Here is a 17,566-nt window from a genome sequence, read left to right as displayed (position 1 = left end):
ACTTGGTCAACTTGCCGCCACTTGCCGAGAATCATTCTGAGAATAACATTAACACGGGGAAAAGCAGATCCAAGAGGAGAGAAGCAGACTCCTGACAGCATGACTTGGGTAGATAGACCCAGCCATGGTTAAAGCCACTATAATACCTAGGTTTTTCAGTTAAGTTGAGTTTTTTCTAAAACCAGTGTGAGTTGGGTTTCTGTCATGTACAACAAAAAGAGACACAACTGGGGCCACTTCTAGCCTATATACACCTATGCAAGAATTAAAAAAAAAAATATCCACCCTGGGTAGGCATAGTCCTGCAGGTTTAAGGCTCAGCAAGTTGGTGGCACATTTATTAGAAAAAAAGCTCCCTTTCCTACAGGCATATGCAACCCAAATCAAGGAGTTCTGTGCTTTGTGGAGTGTGGGCTGGATTTTAGCCACTACTCACTCCCTCAGCTGGGCAGCTTTGCATAACGCTCTCGCTGGATACATTTATATGGCAGCCCCAAGCCTGGTTAACACATGAAGAGTTCAAACTTATTGACTCAAATTAATCTTTTTATTAACAAAGACATTGGTTGTGTTAGGACACGTCAGACTCACCAAGCTAGAAACAGGCAATAAAGGGATGACCAAATGCACCGGTTATTATGCACAGCAGGTGCCCAATATATGGCTGAATCTTATCATTATAAATAGATAAGACCTCTTAAATACCAAGAAATACCAACATGGATTAAGTACTAAAAACAGATACGAAGGGCTATCTATCTGGTTGGTAGCACAGGACACCTGGCCAATGACAAAGGCAACATCTAGAGTCCGCCAGAATGGGCCAGCAGAGCATCTTAAGAATTGAGTGGAAGGCCGGGCGTGGTGGCTCACGCCTGTAATCCTAGCTCTCTGGGAGGCCGAGGCGGGCGGATTGCTCGAGGTCAGGAGTTCAAAACCAGCCTGAGCAAGAGCGAGACCCCATCTCTACTATAAATAGAAAGAAATTAATTGGCCAACTAATATATATACAAAAAATTAGCCAGGCATGGTGGCGAATGCCTGTAGTCCCAGCTACTTGGGAGGCTGAGGCAGGAGGATTGCTTGAGCCAGGAGTTTGAGGGTGCTGTGAGCTAGGCTGACGCCATGGCACTCACTCTAGCCTGAGCAACAAAGCGAGACTCTGTCTCAAAAAAAAAAAAAGAATTGAGTGGAATGTGGCAGGAAGCTTTCCCCAAAGACTGACTGTTGCATTTTTAAAATATGCCCATAAATTCCCTGACACTTCTCCCTTCAAAAGGTGGGGCTTAATTCTTATCCCCTTGAGTGTGGACTGCCCTTAGTGATTTGCTTCTAACAAATATGTCAAAGAAAGTCACAAGATATATATTAATAAGTTTGGAGAGAACTATATTTCTTAAGAAGGAGGATCACAACCTGTAGACTGAGAAAAAGGCCTCCGGTGGAAAGCAGAGGCAGGCACTTCAAGGGAGAGAAGGATGAGACAGGAATTTATGCTGAACGGGTTGGGCAAGTGTGTATACTGAACAGGTTAGGACAGGAGCTACGAATATTCATGAAGGGGGGCGGCTATTGTTAAATAAACATGTGTGTTACAGGCATCCCATGTTCACTTTAAGGTGGAGACTTAATATTTACATGCATTAAAAGTAGGCCCCATATGTCAAAAAGTGAAGCAGGGACACGAAGCCACTCCAGTGTGCAGCCTCTGTAAACCGGCCGGAACCAGTCCGTGACTGGTGGCCTCTGCTCAGGAGAAAGTTGCAGAAACCAGTTTCTTGTCCCATCGAAACTGTAAGTGTGACTTGTGGAACACGGGGGTCAGTTAGTCAGCGTCTGGTGGTGGATGAGCCACAATCGTTTCAATATTGCTTATCTTAAGGCCAGCGCTTGTTTCGCTGCTAGAGAAAAAGAAAAACCTTTTCTTTTTGTGGCAGTTAGAGCATAGTTTATTCTTTAAGTGTTGGTGCATGACTTCACCCTTGTCAGGCATGGCCTTGGGTCCTGTTTATAATTTGTTATCTTATTGCCACAAAGAGTTGATTCCACCAGCCTTATACCTCTATTTTAACAAACAAAATGTGACCAAACTGATGGTCTATGACTTTGGGGACTCGATCTTAAAAGCCATGCCTTACTCTCTTGGATAGCTCACTGTAGGGGAAGCTAGATGCCACATCGTGAGGACACTCAAGCAGTCCCAAGGGGACATTCACATGGCAAAGAGCTGAGTCCTCTCACCAACAGCCAGCATTAGCTTGCCAACCACGTAAGGCAGCTGCCTTGGAAGCAGCATGCCTGTCCCCAGCCACGTCTTCATCCCTTCCGTAGTCTCACTGCAACGTCATGGGAGACTCCGAGCCACAGCACCCTAGCAAAGTTGTTCTTGAATGTCTGACCCTCAGAAGTGTACAGTATAATAAATGTTTATTGTTGTTTTGAGCCAATAAGTTTTGGAGGTAATTTGTAATGCAGCAATAGATAACTAATACACTGACTACAGAGCAAGACTCCAGCTGCTAAGAGTAATGAGAGAGTCAGGCAGGACCCCAGCACCAGATGAAATGGGGCACTGAGCTAGGAAACAAGACAGAAACTCAGAGATAGAAATTGGGCAAAGTCAAAGCAAGAGGAACTGCACAGTGAGTCCTAGAAGCAGAACTATGAATTCAGAGCTTTGTCTATTTCCCCTTACTTGGAGTCCCATTGCAGCAGAGCCAGGGGCAGGACTGAGCCTGGAAGCTGGGCTACTAATGGGCCAATCCTCCTGCAGGGGCTACAATCTGGCAGAAATATTGGCTTCCTGGTCTGGCTCCAGGGACACTGAAGTCCCAGGAGCTAAATTGCACCAAACTGAGTTGTCTGGAGCCAGTGCACAGATATTAAGGAGCAAGTAGAAATTACATCATAGATGAGATCCATGGCCTTAGAACGAGGCCAAGCATGAGGGATCACAATCAGAGCTGGAGAGGAGTGCGCAGTTGAGATAAAACAAATAGTCTCAGCTCAGGAGGGAGGCTAGAGGAGGGGGACCCTAAATCAGGTAGGACCCCAAGGAACTGGTTATGGGAGCAGGGGTTGGGCAGGCCTGGTGAAGGCTCCAGTTAGATCAGTGTTTCTCAAACTTCAATGTGCATCAGTATCATCCGAAGGGCTTTTTAAAACACAGATTACTGGGCCCCACTTCCAGGGTTTCTGATTCAGTGAGTCTTGGGAGGGACTTGGTAATCAGCATTTCTAGCCAGTTCCCCGGTGATGCTGATGCTGCTGGTCACTTTGGGAAGCACTGAGCCAGGTAATGCTCGGACTCAGGTAGAAGGGCTGGGATTAAACAGAGATGTGGGACCAAGTCTGTCACAGCAGGAAGTATGTGCACAGGAGAGACTTCTGAGCAAAGGACCGTCGTATGTCCCCTGAATCTAATTAGACATCTGCATGTCCCATCCTAACACCCCCCTTCACGTTTCTTTTTTTCCCTCTTTTTATTTCATCATATTATGGGGGTACGAATATTGTTAAGGTTACATATATTGCCCCCTCTTCACGTTTCTTAGGCTCTACTCTCTGCTCTATGCTACACTTTACCATAGAAATGAAATCACTGTCAAATACAAATTGCTATCCTTTACAGAGCAATTACTATGTGCCATGCACTCTGTCAACACATTATTTAGTTCTGACATCCGTCTTAGTAAGGGGAATATTATTATCCCCAATGTACAAACAGAAGGAACCCATAGCTCAGTGAAGTTAGTTAGCTGACCTCAAATCATTTCAGGGAGCTAGAATAAAACTGTAAAACTGTTCCTAATTGTATGAAAATGAGAGAGGTACAGTCCTTTGTAAGCAGAAAGCCCAGTTTGCCCCAGAGTAGAAAAAAAATCCATCAGGTAGCAAAATACTACATAATGAGCTTTAGTTGCCATTTCTTTTCAAAGAGAGATGAGACAGAGACATTTAATGAAAGCTTGGATGCAATCCATTTTCTTTTAAAGTAGAATATAATTGAGAGTCCTTTGATTTTTCTTTAAGGACCCCTGCTACACAGTAACTTTCAAAAAACATCAAATACAAGGGAAAATCTTCATATGGATCATTTCCTTCCCATCATGTGCACAATTGACCCATCTGTGGCTTATTAATTTGTAACTCTGACCCTGGGGGCAAAGCCTGACTAGCTCTGTTTAATGTTGGGTCAGTTACAGTTGTATAGAAAAGTTGGAAGCAACTGAAATGTCTAATATATTATTATTATTATTATTATTATTATTATTACAGAGTCTTACTCTGTTGCCCAAGCTAGAGTGCTGTGGCATCAGCCTAGCTCACAGTAACCTCAAACTCCTGGGCTCAAGCAATCCTTCTGCCTCAGCCTCCCGAGTAGCTGGGACTACAGGCATGCACTACCATGCCCAGCTAATTTTTTCTACATATATTTAGTCGTCCAGCTATTTCTTTCTATTTTTATTAGAGACGGGGTCTCTGTCTTGCTCAGGCTGGTCTCGAACTCTTGAGTTCAAACGATCCACCCACCTCAGCCTCCCAGAGTGCTAAGATTACAGGCGTGAGCCACCACACCCAGCCTGAAATGTCTAATATATTATTTTCATCAATTTTTATAAACCATGCTAAATACCATGTGGCATTTAAAACTCAAATATTTTAGAAAAATTTTAGAATACTTAATATCATGAATAGGAAATATTGTTAAATGTTTAAAAATCAGTTTATAACTATTTAAAAAATTATGTCATAGGCTGATGTCTTAGTTTGGTTCTGCAGGGGCAGAACCCGAGTTAAGAATTCAAGTGCAAGTTCATTTGGGAGGTGACCCTCAGCACAGGAGAAGTGCAACAGCAAAGGGGAGAGAGTCAATACAGCTTGGATTATCATGTAAGTATCATGTAATACTGTGGGGAACCAAACAATTCCACTGGGGAATTCCAAGAGCCAATCTAGAGGGTGTTGGTACTCAGACTTATCCCACAGAATCAGGAGTATTTAAACAGCAACTTCTGTCAATCGTTGTTTGAGGGCTGCTCTCATTGGCCATTAATGCTCTGGCACTTCTAGCTTGCCACAGACAGTTACAGAACAGGCCAGAGAAGCCTTTGGGGAAAGAGATGCAGAAGCTGGCAGTTGGGATCAGGCCACAGTGAACTATTGTCCTAAATGCTGAAGGGGAAATTGGCAGAGCATCCACAGCCTCTGCTATACCTGAGTACCCCAGAACCTAGAGCTTGAGGCTGAAGCTTATGTATGGACCATTACTTGTTCAGAATGCAACCTCAGGGAGCAGGAGTGAGGAGAGAGAAAGTGGGGCAGAGCAAGAAGGTTAAGTCAGCTTAAGGGTGCGTTTCTAAGCTGGCGATCACGTGATAACAAGTACATCTGATTGCTTGATCTCATAAAGCTGTCTCTCAAAAGGATGAATGAACTACTGCATCTGGGACAATCTGTCCCCAGGAGAAGAATTTACTCCTCAATTTTTATATCTTATTGGTGAAAGGTTTTCCCTGATTCTGCATCTGAGGACACTGAGTGGGTCTCATGGCCTCACACACCTCAAAAGTGAGAGAGAAGCTAAGAGTGGGAGGCGAGAGGCACCTAGTGTGGGCAGGGCTTTGCCTGTGGGAAGTTGGTAGAGCCCTTACATATTGGGTTACCCAGTGGCAGCCATGGTAGAAAAGGGGGCCAAAGGCCTCAGAAATAGTCAAGGCCAAGAAGATATGAGATGCTGCCTAAGATATGCCTGCTATATATTTATTCTAATTTTTATTTAATAAATATTTTCAACACACACATAAAACATTTATATGAATGAACACAATTACGTATAAAAAAGACAAAGGTTAAAAAAAAAATTGGCGAGCAGGGCACGGTGGCTGTCACCTGTAATCCTAGCACTCTGGGAGGCCAAGGCAGGTGGATCATTCAAGGTCAGGAATTCAAAACCAGCCTGAGCAAGAGTGTGACCCTCCATCTCTACTAAAAATAGAAAGAAATTAATTGGCCAACTATAAATATATAGAAAAAATTAGCCGGACATGGTGGCTCATGCCTGTAGTCACAGCTACTCGGGAGGTTGAGGCAGGATTGCTTGAGCCTAGGAGTTTGAGGTTGCTGTGAGCTAGGCTAATGCCACGGCACTCTAGCCCAGGCAACCGAGTGAGACTCTGTCTCAAAAAAAAAAAAAAAAATGATGAACATCCAGTCAAATTTTGCTTCCTCCTATATTCTTTGAAGTTTTATACAATAAAGGTAGTTTGATTTTGTAAGGGGAAAAATCATATGGATAGTTTTAGAGAGGAAGACAGAACAGTAAATATTTTTTTCAAAGTAAAATAAATTGGTAAAAATAAAGATTCTGTGTTTTACTTGATAGGCACAGACAAAGCTATTTCCTCCAATTCAAGGTTGAATCTTTTAAAAATGATTTAGAAAAACAAAAATAAGTTGCTTTTCTTTTATTGATTTTTTTTATTTCAGCATATTATGGGGGTACAAATGTTAAGGTTATGTATATTGCTCATGCGTCCCCTCCCTCCTCGAGTCAGAGCTTCAAGTGTGTCCATCCCCCAGGTGGTACACATCACACTCATTATGTAAGTATACACCCATCCCCTCCTCCCCCACCTGCCTGACACCCGATAAATTTTTTTTTTAACATTTTGGTTACATTTCATATCTTTGCCTCTCCCTAGCAAGGCTTAGAGGTATGCCCTTCCCCTCCACAATGCTCACCACATCCCTAAGTTGCTTTTAAATGTAAGAAGTCTAGCTCTTGCCTTATAATAAAATTACTATAGTTTCTAATTAATTTTAAAATATATTTTGTTTATACAGTCACAAGCCACATAACAAAGTTTCAGTCAATGATGGAACACATATACAATGGTGGTCCCATAAGATTATGGTGGAGTGAAAAATTCCTATTGCCTAGTGATGTCATAGCCATCATAATGTCAGAGCTCAATGCATTCCTCACGTGTTTGTGGTGATGCTGGTTTGAACAAACCTACTGCACTATTAGTCATTTAAAAGTATAGACCATACAATTATGTACAATACATAATTCTTGATAATGATAATAAGTGACTATGTTACTAGTTTATATATTTACTATACTTAACTTTTATCATTATTTTAGAGTGTACTTCTGCTTATAAAAAAAAAAAGGTAACTATAAAACAGCCTCAGGCAGGTCATTCAGGAGGTATTCTAGACGAAGGCATTGTTATCACAGGAGATGACAGCTCCATGCCTGTTATTGCCCCTGAAGACCTCCCAGTGGGACAAGATATGGAGGTGGAAGACAGTGATATTGATGACCCTGATCCTGTGTAGGCGTAGGCTACTGTGTGTGTGTGTGTGTGTGTGTGTCTTAGTTTTTAACAAAAAAGTTTTAAAAAGTAAAAACAAATAATTAAAATTTTTAAGATGAAATAACTCATATAGATTAGGATATAAAGAAAGAGAATATTTTTCTATGGCTGTACAATGTATTTATGTTTTAAGCTAAGTGAGTTATTTACAAAAATCAAAAAGTTGGAAAATATTGAAAGTTTATAAAGTAAAAACTTTACAGTAAAATAAGGTTAATTTATTATCATTATTTTAATTTTTCAAATTTATTTTTATTTGCATGCTAAACATCAATAAAGGGCTGATAACTAGAATCTATATAGAACTCAGGAAAATCACCAAGAAAAAAAATCAAACAACCCTATCAAAAAGTGGGTTAATTTATTGTTAACCTTACTAATAGAAGGTTAAGAAAGAAAAAATTTTTTATAAATTTAGTGTAGCCTAAGTGTAGTGTTCATAAAGCATACAGTAATGTCCTAGGCCTTCACACTCACTTACCATTTACTCACTAAATCACCCAGAGCAAATTCCACTCCTGCAGGCTCCATTCATGGTAAGTGCCCTATACAAGTGTAGCATTTTTATCTTTTATACCATATTTTTACTGTACCTTTTCTATGTTTAGATACACAAATACCACTGTGTTACAACTGTCTGTAGTATTCAGTACAGTAACATGTAGCACAGGTTTGTAGCCTAGGAGCAAAAGGCTATACAATATAGCCTAGGTGCTTGGCAGGCTACATCATCTAGGTTTGTGTAAGTACACTCTGTGATGCTTGCTCAATGACCAATGACAAAATCACCTAATGACACATTTCTTCTGTATATCTTGCATCATCCATTTATTCATTCATCCAAGTAGCCATTAGCTGTTATTCACCAAATACTTTCTGAGCCCCTACCAGTGACTAATGATAACAAGAAGAATCAGAAAGAATTAACACTATCCAGAGGCCCCATAGAGTGGGTAAGATAGGTTATATGGTAGAGAAAATTAGTACTCACCAGGTGTCCAAATGCTTTCTTACATTTTCCACCCATCATTGCAATTCAGTTGGGGCCATATGACTAGCTCTGTCCAATGCACTGTGAGCAGAAGTGATGCACGTCAATCCCTGGCTAAGCAACTGTGCACAAGAGGGACAAGGACCACCAGACCTTACATGAATAAGATATAAATCTTTCTAATGTTAAGCTACTGATATTTCAACGTTGTTGCCACAGGATAACCAAGCTTAGCCTGACTGATGCACAGACATATAAACAATTACAGTACCCCATGTGAAAACTGATATCACAGGTAAAGTTAATGTGCTGTGGAAACAGGGAAAGGTGAATTAGCAAAGCTGGAGTTGCCACATACACTTTATTTTTAAAATTATTATTATTTGTTAGTTGACAAGTAAAATTGTATATATTTATGGTGTACAACATGATCTTTTAAAACATGGATACATTGTGGAATGCCTAAATCAAGCTAATTGACATATACTTTACTTGACATGCTTACCATTGTTTTGTGTGGTAAGAACACTTAAAATCTACCTTCTTAGCAATGTTCAAGTATACAGAACATTGTTATTAACTATAGTCAGCAAGCTGTGCAATAGATCTTTTGAATGTATTTCTCCTGCCTAGCTGAAATTTTATACCTTTTCACCAATATTTCCCCAATAACCACCCCCCCACACACACATATACATCGATTCTACCCTCAGCTTCTAGCCACAAGCACTTTCAATACTAAGTCATAATATCCCAGGGGAAGACCAGTTTCACTATAGCCTTCACTTACTGCAGACCCTTTTCTTGCTATGGAATCCAGAGCTGACAGTCATATGGGTTATTGTCATCTAGTAAGTATACCACAGAAGCACATCCAAATACACTGTGGCTAAAATCCAAATTGGTCCACCAAGTTACGTGCCTCGTTTTGTGTAGTGAGAAGTACAAAGTATGGTCAGCTCTGTCACTTGTAAAGACATAGCCTGACATGCCCCAGATACTGGACCCCTAAATGTTTTACCGATGTACGAGACCCTTAAATTGTTACAGTGTTTATCATTTACCCCTAACATGGCATAACAAAAAGAATGCATTATCTTTGTGATATTTCTCCTAAAAATCCATAAACCCAGTGAAATCATGAGAAAATACTCAAAGTGAGAGTTATTCTGCAAAATATTTAGAAAGGACTTTTCATAAGTGTCAAAGTTGCAGAAAAAAAAAGAGGAAAGACTGAGAAATTGTCAGAGTTTGAAGAAGACTAAAGAAAGGGATATTACAACTAAAAGCAACATAGTATCCTTACTGGATTGAGTCCTGGGACAGAAAAAAGATATTAGCAGAAAAAAATCAGTGAAATCTGAATAAAGTCTGTCATTTGGTTAATAGTGTTGCACCAGTCAGTGTTTATTGGTTCTTTCATTTTTCTTTTATTATTATTTTTAATTGACATATGATAATTGTACCCATTTATGTGGCACGGTGTGATATTTTGATACTTGTATTTTTTATACATGTGTAATGATCTAATCAGAGTAATTAGCACATCCATCACCTCAAACATTTTATTTCATAGTTTTCATAAATATATCTTGATTAAGCAAGATGTTAACAGTAGGGGAAAGTAGGAGAGTGTACAGGATCTCTCTATACTATGACATCTTAATGATTCTTCCGTAAATCTAAAATTTATAGAATCTACAAACTCTTCCATAAAATCTGAAATAAAATAAAAAGCTTAAAAAAAGGAAGATGGAAAGGATCTGGTTAATAAGATTGAATATACAGGAAAGAAGAAATAAAAGTACATATAAAAAAACACACACGTGTTATGTGTTGGTGTATGTATCAGGGTATGTGACTGTGTCTATGTGTGTGTGTGTATTAGAGTGAAGGTGAATTTATGTGCCCTTAGCTCTATGAGGGAAATAATGAGGCAAGGTGTTTGCAGGAACCTGAAAGTAAGTGCCTCCTTAAACTTTGAGCCCTAAGCTCCTTCTTTGCCTTACTCTAGTCTAGCTGCTGAGATGCAAAAGGACACCATAGGGGGCACCTGGATTTGAACCAGGGACCTCTTGATCTGCAGTCAAATGCTCTACCACTGAGCTATACCCCCATGACATTAATAAGCTTCACATAAGCATTATTTCATTTTTATGACCTATGTCACACCTCATAAATATCTTTTGTGTCTGTAGTATTTCATTCATCCTGTTTCCTTCTAGCCATACCTGTTGCTTTTCCCAGAGCATGTATGCTTATTCTCTTCCCAGCAACTGAAGCTCAGTGTTGTAGCCTTAGTTTAATTTTCCAGCTTTTAAAATACACCACCAGTTGCCTATAGATCTCTGGGCATAGCAATGAATGTTTTGAGCAGTAGGGCCTACAAACAAGTATTGGACATGGGAGGGGATCTTAACGGGGTATGCACAAATGGGCTTCAGGGGTTCATGTTCTGCTCTGAAATTATAGGCAAATTTTGTGTATTTGCACCTACTATATAATGTGCATGTTTTCAAAGGGGATCTCATCTAGGAACAACGGTCTCATTTTACATTAAAACAAAAGAAATAAAAACAAACAAAAATCCCTGGATATTCCAAAGCTCAAAATTCAACTTTGAACATCTCCAATTCTTATTCTCTTGAGTTCTGATCTGAGGACTCAATCTCGTATATCTCCAAGGTTGAGCAAAAAAGTCAAGGAAATCTTTGTCATTGCAACAAATTCTCCCTGACGATGCCTATCAGCTGACGGAGGGCCAGGGAGCAAACAGCAGCCAGAGTCCCAGCTCACATGTTGTCCGAGGGCCCCAGACACCCACTCTCAGTTTCTTCACTTTGATACCCACCAGGAACCTAAGACTTCAAAACCAGTGTGCCCAAAACTAAGCTTGTCATCTTGCCCAAACCTGCATCTCCCCCTATTTTGCTTTGCTGTGATAATAATAGCTCATATATATTGGGCATTTGCAATGCACCAGGCATGGTACTAAAAGTTCTACCCACAACTTCCCATGCAATCTTCACAAAAGTCTCACAAAATAGGTATTATTAATATTAGTAGTGTATTGAAACTGTGGCACAGAGTGATTGAAATATGTGGCCCAAGGTCACACAGCTAGCAGATGGTGGGGCCGAGAGTCCAGTGTAGGCTCAGGGCTGAGTGCAGGGCCTGCCTACTTAACCAGCTGATCAGCCTCCTCCCTATCTTGGTTGTTGACTCAGTCATCTAGCAACTCTAGGCTCTCCCCACCCCCTCCTCCCCAGTTCCAGTGAATTGCGGGGTGCTGTTGATTTTACCCATGACATTGCTTAAGTCCACCTGACCCTGGCACTGTCAGGGCCACCACCTCCTAAACAGCTTCCTGGCCTCCACCCAACATGTCACCCTCTACTGCTCCCAGAGCAGCCTGCTTAAAAACTAAGTCTATCTAGATCATTCCCCTTTAAATGCCTTCATGATAAATTTTATCTCTTAGCACAATATGCTAAGTTCTTCCCATCAGATCTTTACCAGCCTCTTCAGCTTCATCATCTTCTGACACTCCCCGTATCACATTTTGTGCTCCAGTTGCCTCCAACTGCATCCACCTGCCTCCAGCCTCTGCCCGTGCTATTTCCTCTGTCTGGAACTACAACCGCCCCTCTCCACCGCCCCCACCTCCATTCCACCTTCCATCTGTGAGCTATTATTCATCTTTGAAACCCTGGTTGGACATCAGCTCCTCTTGAAGCTTCCCTTAACTTCTCCTCCTCTAGACAGAAGCTTCCCTGTGTCTTCTGCGTTACTGCACCTGGCACAGCTCAGCACAGTACCTAACACTCTGTTTTCTTATTTTACCTGCCTACATCCTGAATGAGAGCAGATTGAGGCAGAGGCTATGTCTTGTTCACCTATGGATTCACAATTTGCACAGTTCCGGTGCATAGTGCATGCTTTGTCTGGTTCTGGTACACAGTGCATAGCGTATGTTGTTCAAATTGATCTAAAGACAGAGCATTGCCTGTGTTGTGGTTGGGAGTTAGACCTAGACTAGGGCCTGACCTTTGGCTCTCTGCCTGGGTCCTAAATGAAGATACCCAATGTGGGGTGCTTGGCTGTAGCAAATGAATAGAGGGTGGAAGGTAATAGATATTCCTCAAGTTTTAGGCAAGGAAAAAGTACAGTTCCTTAAACTTCAGGCTGGTTCATATTATCCTCAGCAATGTTCTATGGATAAAGATAAAAGGCTATTCCTTGGCTTTCTGCAGGACATTGCAAAGGATGGACACAATCATAAAGTACTAGGTTTTCCTTGCAGCCAAAATGTCCTAAAACTCCATGGACAATAATAGGACCTTGGGAGCAGTGCTAAGTAGGATTTTGTCACACAGCTTTTAACATTAGGACAACGGTATGGGTAGTATATTGAAGTCATGGAGAGAATGTGCTCTGAGTTCAAATCCTGAACCTGTGTGTTATAGCTTTTAGACCTTCAGAAAATTACCAGCATCTCCAAGTCTCAGTCTCCCCATGTAAAATGGAAATACTAACAGTATGTATCTTATACAATTTTGGTTAGAAATGGATGAGATTATCAAAGACTGGTGCCTGGTATATACTAAGAATGTAAAGACATTAGTTATTATTCAGTCAGCTATAAGCCACAGAAAATAATAAAGTCAATCCATATAAAACAAAAAGGCAGAGGGGGCACCTGGATTTGAACCAGGGACCTCTTGATCTGCAGTCAAATGCTCTACCCCTGAGCTATACCCCCAGTGAAGTAACCTTGCTTTTATAGTCTATCTATCTCTTAAAATTCTTGTTCTAAAAACCCCCAGTGACTCAAGAAAGTTATAATTAAAGTTATAATGTTGCCTGGTGAGATTCTGGGCGTTACAAGTTTTAGAAGAGGTTTATTATGATAAAAGACAGAACTCCTGAGAACTAAGTTTTCAGAACAACAACAAAAAAATCTTCTTAGACTCACCAGTACCCAAAGCCTCATTCCTATCCACCATATTTCACATAAAGCAAAACTCAGTTCCAAGTAAAAATAATCAGCTTCTCCACAAATGGGACCATCAATTTAATGTGGATGATTGGATTCCTGTCATGCTTCCCTTAGCCAAAGCTCTTAGCAACTGAGATTCTCATTCCTCTTCATGACTTCACAAAACTGAGCTCATAACTGGCAACCAATAGATATTTGTTGCATTAAATTGACTTTGGAAAAAATACATATAAATCACAATTTGTGTGAAATATGTTTTCCAAGCCATAACTGTAAGATGATTTCAGTCAAACAAAAACAAATGGTCAGTGAGTTACATTCTTATGTAGCATAACTTGCCTGAAACATGGAATACTGTCAACTTCAAAAGGTCATTTGAGGAAGAGAAACAAGGCTTCAGACAAGAGCCTCTTAATCAACTAAGTAAATTATCTATTCTGGTCCTACCACCAAAGATTCCTTTTCAACTTTCAAACACACCCACAATTACAGCAACCTGTATTTCTTGACCTCATGAACACCTCCTCTAGCCCTAATAAATTGTGCACATTCTTTTTATAGAAATCTTGCATGTTGGGGCCTATTGGGAAATCTCTCTTCTGCCAATTTCCCAGGCCACGTACATTATTCAGGCCTTTCCAAAGGATCCTAAGTTTGGGATGGTCATTTTGTGTCAGAACTGTGGTTGGGTTGGGAGGTGAGGAGAGAGGAGGGGCTCCCGCATCCCAGACTGGAATTGAGAGCTAAGAAAAGAATCATAATGCACGCTTTGCTCGTTGTTGCTTTCTCACCCTGGACATCAGTGGGAGTTGAGATTTTAGCAGTCACAGATGTTCTGTGTGCTTCATGTCAAAGAACCCCAGTGACGGAAGGGATTTAGAGATCATTTATTCTAACCACTTCTTTTGTAGAATAAGAAACACAGATGGAGAGAAGCTGAAGAGCCCTGCTTAAAATCACAAGCACATCAGTGGCAAACCAGGGTCCTCTCTTCATAGAGCTCATTAGAGGCAGGGACCCTTTGGAAGCCCCCACTGCCTGGAACAATGTAGGTGCTCAAAAAAATATCAGACTGTAGTTATATAGAGAGTGACCAACCAGCCTGGTTTGCTGGGGACTCCCCAGTTTTAGCACTGAATGTTCTGCATTCCAGGAAATCCGTCAGAAATTGGATTGTTTGTCATCCTGGATATTACCTTATTCTTTATTTCTGAAACCTAAAAACTCACTTTGTACCATCACAATTTTTATCATTTCCACATACCTCCTATTACTAATATTTATTTAATATTGGTTTTGAAACTAACCCACATTTTTCACTTAGTTTCATCCTAAACAAAAATATCCTTGAAATCATGCTAGTTGTATTTCTTTCTTCTGTACTTCAAAAAACAAATACATAACTATTGAAATATGTTAAAGTTGTATTTAATGCATGTTGCACATAGAACTTTCCATGCATGCTTTTGAACACTTTACAAATAGTAATTCATTTAAGCCTCTAAACAATCCAGGGAGGGAAAAAATATTATCATTTTTATCTAACAAATAGGAAAATTGAGGCACAAGTTAAATAACTTGTCCAAGGTCACACAGCTAGTAAATTTGTCCTACATCACCAAAGTCATCCTGGAAATCCTCAGTGGTAGCCACAGTGTAATAGTTAATTTTATGTTTCAACTTGACAGGGCTTACAGGGTGCCCAGATATTTGTTTAAACATCATTCTGGGTGTGTCTTAAAGGTGTTTCTGGATGAGATTAACATTTGAATCTGTAGACCAAGTAAAGCAAATTGCATTCCCTAATGTAGGTGAACCTTATCCAGTCAATTAAGACCCAAATAGAACAAAAATGACAAGTAAGAGGGGAACTCCGCCCGCCTGACTGCTTTGAGCTGGGACATTAGACTTTTCTAGCCTCTGAACTCAAAATGAACATCAGCCCTTCTTGGGTCTCAGGTCGGCTGACTTTCAGACTGAAACTACATCATCAACTCTCCTGGGTCTCCAGCTTGCTAACTACAGATCTTGGGGAGTTCTCAGCCTCCATAATCTTATGAGCCAATTCCTCATAACAAATCTTTTTCCATATGTATCTGTGTGTGTGTGTGTTTGTGTGTGTGTGTTTGTGTGTGTGTGTGTGTGTGTGTCCGTTCCCTGGAGAACCCTGACCAATTCACACAGCATACTCTGGGAAGAAGAATTCAGACCTTCCCTATCCTTGAGGATCTTGCCTGTATTTGTTGAGACTGTATACACTACATGAGGCCCAGAACAGCACCTGCCATAAGACAGGAGTTGAACTAACCTGCTCCAATGTTCCTAACCCTCTGCCACCACGATGTCAAAGCATAAGCAAAAGTAAAAGTTAACATTTCTTTTAATTATAAGGTATATAAGCTAAACAATCTGGCCTGAATTCCAAAGCCTACTGCTCAAAGAGCTTCAAAGGATAAAAGGGGTTACAACACAAAACATCCTGTGGAGGCCTTGGAAAAATTGTGGCAATTATCCAAAATATGCTTAAGCACAGGGTTTTAAAAACTGATATCTCCTAATGTTTCTAGATTCTGCAAAACTATTCCATAATGGGAATTAGAATTTAAGTTTTTCAAAGTTTCTGCACAGCAAAGGAAACAATCAACAAAATGAAAAGGCAACCTACAAAATGGAAGAAAATATTACCAAACTATATATCTGATAAGGGATTAATATCCCAAATACATAAAGAACTGATAGAACTCAATACTGGAAAAAACTCCAAATATTCCAATTAAAAAGTGGGAAAAGAACCTAAATAGACATTTTCCAAATGGGACATCCAAATGGCCCACCAATTACATGAAAAGGTGATCAACATCACTAACCATCAGGGAAATGCAAATCAAAACCACAATGAAATATCACCTCACACCTGTTAGGATAGCCACCATTAAAAGGGCAAGAGACAACACTGTGTTAGTGAGGATGTGAAGAAAAGCAAATCCCAGCACACCATTAGTGGAAATGTAAATTGGTATATTCATTATGGAAAACAGTATGCAGGTTCTCCCCAAAATTAAAAATATAACTATATAACTAACTACCTTATGATCCAGCAATCCCACTGCTGGGTATCTATCCAAAGGAAATGAAATCAGTATCTGCACCCCAATGTTCATTGAAGCATTATTCACAATAGCAAAGACATGGACACAACCTAAGTGTCCATCAAGATGCATAGACAAAGAAAGTATAGTGTGTGTGTGTGTGTGTGTGTGTCTATTATTCAGCCATAAAAAAAGAAGGAAATCTTGCCATTTGTGACAACATGGATGAAACTTAAGGGCATCATACTAAAAAGTGAAATAAGTCAGACAAAGAAAGAGAAATACTGTATGATCTCATTTCTATGTGGAATCTAAAAAAGTTGAACTCAGAAGCAAAGAGTAAAATGGCAGTTGCCACGAGGTAAGGGATGGGAGAAATAGGGAGATGTTAGTTAAAGGGTACAAACTTTCAACTATAACATGAATAAGTTCTGTGGGTCTAATGTGCAGCATTATGACTATACTTTATAATGCTGTATTGAATATTTGAAATTTGTAAAAAAGTAGTTATTAAATATTCTTATCACAATAAATGGTAACTATGTGAGGTGGTGGATATGTTAACTAACTTGATGTGGTAATCATTTCACAGTATATATGTACATAAAACCATCACCTTGTACATCTTAAAAATACCTAATTTTATTGTCAATTATACCTCAATAAAGCTCAGGAAAAAATTAAATTTTTCACTAATTAGAAGGATTTTTCCCCTTATATTAAGATATTCCTCTCAATTGAATTCTTTTTCACTTTTTAATTTACAATTTCCTCAACTGTAAAAGGGCATATAATTGGAAGATATCCTAAATCCTTTCTAATCTTGACAATCAATGACTCACAAATTAAAAATAGATCATCTCATGGAGAACAAGATCAGAAAGTAGAAGTATGGCCACATAATAGCAGAACAAAATGATGAAACTGTGTGACAGGTTTCAAAAATAGTCTAACATGAAAAAGAAAGGGAGTATGTTCTTACCATGGCCACAAGATTTACCATCAACCTTACTGCCCTGTTTTCCCCCATATTATTCCTCGCAAAATATTTTTCCTTCTATGAAAAGAAGTGATGCTAAACATAATATAATAATTATAAATA

At 39.8% G+C, this 17,566-nt stretch overlaps 1 long non-coding RNA gene and 2 other non-coding genes across 3 annotated transcripts in view; all 3 read right to left on the bottom strand.

Annotated features, from left to right (window-relative positions):
• The window catches only part of LOC105872730 (uncharacterized), a 107,151-nt gene that overhangs the window by 51,264 nt on the left and 38,321 nt on the right, over positions 1-17,566 (bottom strand). The window lies entirely within an intron of this gene.
• TRNAC-GCA (transfer RNA cysteine (anticodon GCA)) lies at positions 10,421-10,492 on the bottom strand. The gene has a single exon. It is a non-coding gene; the product is annotated as a tRNA-Cys (tRNA).
• TRNAC-GCA (transfer RNA cysteine (anticodon GCA)) lies at positions 13,067-13,138 on the bottom strand. Its single transcript has one exon. It is a non-coding gene; the product is annotated as a tRNA-Cys (tRNA).

The sequence above is a fragment of the Microcebus murinus genome, chromosome 1, assembly GCF_040939455.1.
Source record: "Microcebus murinus isolate Inina chromosome 1, M.murinus_Inina_mat1.0, whole genome shotgun sequence".
Taxonomy (NCBI): Eukaryota; Metazoa; Chordata; class Mammalia; order Primates; family Cheirogaleidae; genus Microcebus; species Microcebus murinus.
The sequence above is the reverse complement of the archived record's forward strand: the minus strand, read 5'-3'. Positions and strand labels throughout refer to the sequence as shown.